Raw genomic sequence first — 5,273 nt, forward strand, 5'->3', positions numbered from 1 at the left:
GGAGACTTTTCATTGTATACCCTTTCTGTAGCTTTTGAATTTTGAACCATGTGAATGCATTATGGACTCAAAAACTAAATAATTAAAAAGGACCCCAATACTAAGAAGCCGTATTTCCCTTATATAATGAGTTATTAATTCTATATATACATAAAGGAAAGGAGTAAAATCTAGACAGAGATGGTGGTCGTGGTAAAAGAACGCAGTAAAAGTAAACTTTCCAGAGGAAATACCATCCTAAGAAGAAATATCAGTAAGAAGTCTAAAAGGCATGAGAGAGTATGGTATCAGGAACAGTGCTTTCATAGAAGGAAATCTTTACTGACACAGGAAAATGCTCATGACAGAAAGGGATCAAAAAACAGAGCAGGAGCAAAGGACATAATCCATATAATGAAAAGGCATCCTATAGAATGGGAAAAAATATTTGCAAACCATATATCTGATAAGGGCTTAAATATACAAGGGACTCATACAACTCCATAGCAAAAAAATAAAACAAGCAAACAAAAAAACCTGATTAAAAAATGGACAAAAGAACTGAATAGATATTTTTCCAAAGAAGACATACAAATGGCCAACAGGTATACGAAAAAGTGCTCAACATCACTAATTATCAGGGAAACGAAAATCAAAACCACAATGAGATATCACCTCATACCTGTTAAGATGGCTTTTACCAAAAACACAAGCAATAGCAAGTGTTAGTGAGGATGCAGAGAAAAGGGAATCCTTGTATACTGCTACTGGGAAAGTAAATTGGTTCAGCCACTGTGGAAAACAGTATGGCGGCTCCTCAAAAAATTAAAAGTAGAACTGCCATATGATCCAGCAATTTCACTTCTGGGTATATATCCAAAGGAAATGATATCAAGATTTTGAAGAAATATCTGTAATTCTATATTCATTGCAACATTATTTACAACAGCCAAGATATGGAAACAACCAAAATGTCCATCAGTGGATGAATGGATAAAGAATATGTGATACAAACACACACACGCACACACACGTTGGAATATTATTCATCCATGAAAGAAGGAAATCCTGCCATTTGCAACAACATGGATGGACCCTGAGAACACGGTGCTAAGTGAAATAAGCCAGACACAGAAAGACAAATACTGCATGATCTCACTTATATGTGGAATCTAAAAAAAGTCAAACTCATAGAAGCAGAGAGTAGAATGGTGGTGGCCAGGGGCTAAGGAGTGTAGGGAATGGCAAGATGTTGGTCAAAGGGTAAAAGCTTTCAATTATGATAGGAATAAGTTCTGGGGATTTATACTTTAAATTTACTAAGGGAGTAGATCTTATGTGTTTTCACCACACACAAAAAGTGGTAACTATGTGAGCTGATGGATGGGTTAACTAGCTTCTTTGTGGTAATCATTTCGCAATGTGTGTGTGTGTGTGTGTGTGTGTATATATATATATATAAAATCATGTTTTATACCTTAAATACATACAATTTTTACTTGTCAGTTTTATCTCAGTAAAACTGGGAAAAAGAATGCATAAATTTATGTGTAATATCACTCTAATTTCCCCCTAAATATATCTGCATATGTAAAGAGAAAAGACTTGAAGGTAACATACCAATCATGAAGGGTAGTTTTCTCAGTGTGGTATCTGATACCTAGCATTCTAGTAGCCTAAAATGTAGGGCAAGGCAACTGTCAATCCTACTGAGGAAACTGAAATGCAATCCATTTTAACCACGGTTCAAGCCAAGCACGAGGACTGTGCACAATAGCACGGATATGTCTGTTATATTTCTGCTGCCTCCGTTAGAAACAAAATTTTACCTACCATGATGCATTTTGGGGTTCTAAAAATGCCACAGCCGCTTTGCAGGCACACCTAATTTATTTACTTGGTTTTATTATCTTCTACTAACACATGCATAGGTTACATTTTGGAGACAGGTTTTAAATTTCATGTATATAACAAGTAGTACAACACATCCCTATTTTATCTTAGTTTCTGAAGGTAAAATTGCATGCTTTTCCTAATTTATTTTGTAACCAAACCAAACAGTTCTTCTTTTTTCCAAAAGGGATCCAAATTCTTCAGGAGGAACATGTTAGTTTGCAAACAGGAGTGCTGGTTACCTGAAACAGTCAATTTGAAAGATACCTATGTTATAATAGACCCAGGAAAACCCAAAAGCTGAGGGATTCCATCACCACTAGACCTGCCTTATCGGAAATGCAGAAGGTTGTACTTCAAACTGAAAAAAGAACGGCATTTCCTTCTATTGCATCAAACCAGACTCCTTACCGTTTTGAAGATTTATGGCCACGAATTCTAAGAAAACTCATTTTCTGAAAAAAAGGAAGTTTTTACTAACAAAAACTTTTAGTTTGCTTTAGAGAAAAAATCTGTATCAAACAAGTTCAAACTATTAATTTCATGAATATTTATTTTACCAGATTCTAGTCTAACCATGTAGGAGAAAGGAGTAAACACTAGGTGGTCAAATTCTATTTGATTAGGCAGAGATGTAAACAAAATTATGACAGTCTGATACATGTATATATACATATATATCATACCCCTGATGCTATTACAACAAGTCAGACTAAATTGATTTAAAGTAACTAGGTTCATTTCTCTCAGTTCCTAATTGGTATTAACACATTCCATACTTATAAAGCTAATACTTGTGATCCCTGTTAACTAAGCATAAATATCTCATAGATACTATTGAAGCTTTGCTGAGTTTGGAAATGCAGTACTATAGAAACCATGACTAAAAGAGCACTGAAATTCTAGAAAATGTATAACTTACACAGAAGGAACTCCTCAAATGGTTAAACAACAGAAAGGGCTACATTAACATTGTTTTTAGGGAAAACAAAGAGGGGTGGCCGCATCAGACCACATTCACGCTGATGTATGAAAAGTACACGGAAAGAGGCAAAGTGGGAGGTGGTGTGAAAAGGAGTAGGAATCAAGCTGAGTCTCTGGAGCCCACTGTTAAGAATAAAGCTCATTCACTGAGTAAGCATGGAACTGAGAACAATCATGAGACTCAATAGTATTTGCATGTTTAAATGGCATGATTAGACAGAAAAAAGGATCTAAGGCAAAAACCTTGTTCTGAAGAAAATTATGGGAAAACACATTCACACATACACACACACACACACACCCAACAACCCAGCAATATTGGTTCTGCTTAGTTCGCAACTCTCTTTAGGGTTTTCTTCAGAGCAAGTCTGACATCCTTGTTCCTTAGACTATAGATGAGGGGGTTTAACATGGGGACTATTTTGGTATGAAATACTGAGAAGAACTTCCCCTGGCCCACAGAACCATCAGAAAAGGTCTTGAGATGTGTGAACAACCCGGAACCATAGAAGAGGGCAAACAGTTATTATGTGGGAGTCACAAGTACTGAGGGCTTTGGACCAACCCTGAGCTGATGAGATGTGGAGGATATTGGAGAGGATCAAAGCATAAGAAACAAAAATAATGAACTACATATTATTACAACTGTGCTCACAATAATGGAATCCACTGGCTCACTGGCATCAGTGCTGCTGCAGGACAGCTGGAGGAGGGGGAAGATGTCACACATGTAATGGTTGATGATGCTGGAATCACAAAAGGATAATCTGACCATGTGCCCTGTGTGGGCCATGGCACCGGCAAACGCCATTACATATGAACCAAACATCAGCAAAGAAGAGACCTGAGGGGACATGGTGACTGTGTACAAAAGGGGCTTACAGATGGACACATAGCGATCATAGGCCATGGCTGTCAACACATAGCATTCAGAATGGACAAAGAAACAGAAAAGAAAAACCCAGCAGAGTCATGCATCCTGCAAAGGAGATGATGTTCTCTGACACAAAGCTCATCAGCAGTTTAGGCGTAATGACCAAGGAGTGGCAGAGATCTATGAAGGACAGGTTGAAGACCAAAAAATACATGGGAGTGTGAAGATGAAAGTTCAGGCATATCTGATTAATTAAGCTCTAATTCCCTACCACAGTGACCATATAGTTCAATAAGAAGAGGAAGAAGAGGGGTATCTGGAGTTGACTTTGGTCTGTAAGTCCTATCAGGATGAACTGAGTCATTTTCCACAGACATTATTGGCAGGGGTGTGATCTGTGAGGAAATGAGAAAACAATGTCACATCAAGAAGAGACTGAAATCCTTTCTTTCTAGACCGAGGACTTGTTCCATGGGGGCTCAAGCGTGACTGTTGGGACAGCACTCTAGAAGAGCCAGAGTGACGACTCCGTATCTTTCAACTTTCTTCTCTCATTTGTCCTTTCCTTCCATGTTTTCAAATCTCAGCTGCAACTCCTCACCTCCCTTGGGCTGACATGATCCAGGATAAAGTCTTTCAGCAGGGGTCCAAAGTGATGTTCACATTTGCGAGATAAGGAAACAATATCTTGAAGAGATGAGTAGATGGCCAAGGCCATACAGCAAGAGAGGAAAGGAGTCCAGAGTGGTACCTGGGACTCCTTCCTATGGAAATTCCTGAAGCTTGGGACAGTGAGGTCACTGTGATCCCCACTGTGCCCACTGTTCAACCTATTCTCTTCCTCCTACCTTTCAGAAACTCAGCACCAGGCTTAGCAAAAGTACTGAGAGTGTCCCCTATGATCCTGCATTCCTCCCACCCACTCCCTTTATCCAATCTTACCTCAAAATCACAATGGATTGTTTAAGAAGGGCAGGTGGCCTCCCACATCTCTCCACTGCTGTAGCGGTGGGAATGAAAACATCAGAACAGAGAAGACTCGCCGCCCAACTTCCTTCAACCTGGAGACTTCACTACTACCAGGCCTTATGTACTCTTTTCCCTTCACTGGCCCAAAGGAGACAGAGGTTTTGACAAAGGAGGAGGCAACATCCCTTCTGTCTGTAGATTCGCATATGTCCTCAGGGCAAGGCAAATGCATCAGCTTTATGTCTCCAAACCATCAGTGGGCTAATAGTGTGAATGCATCGTATTCTCTGTGGATCTCAGCAACTTGTTTGGAAGCTTGGAAAATGAGGCTCATTTAGGATCACAGTTTGATCAGGCTCCTTAGGGAAGAGATTACTGAGCCTGTGTTTACATCTTTTGTTAGTAAGTTGATATTGGTACATTTGAGACTCAAATGTTCTTCTCCAACTATCAGTTCACATTAAGAATTTATTGATGTGTAATAAGTTATCATAAACTTAGTGGCTTAAAAGAACACCCACTTACTAGTCATAGTTCTGTAAATTACAAGTCTGGTATGGAATGACATGGCTGG

At 39.0% G+C, this 5,273-nt stretch overlaps 1 pseudogene; it reads right to left on the reverse strand.

Moving 5' to 3' along the window:
* Positions 1 to 3,184: 3,184 nt before the first annotated feature.
* On the reverse strand, positions 3,185 to 4,094 carry LOC137771467 (olfactory receptor 8C8-like; annotated as a pseudogene).
* Between the last annotated feature and the right edge of the window lie 1,179 nt (positions 4,095 to 5,273).

Source organism: Eschrichtius robustus, chromosome 11, assembly GCF_028021215.1.
Source record: "Eschrichtius robustus isolate mEscRob2 chromosome 11, mEscRob2.pri, whole genome shotgun sequence".
In the NCBI taxonomy this organism is placed as follows: Eukaryota; Metazoa; Chordata; class Mammalia; order Artiodactyla; family Eschrichtiidae; genus Eschrichtius; species Eschrichtius robustus.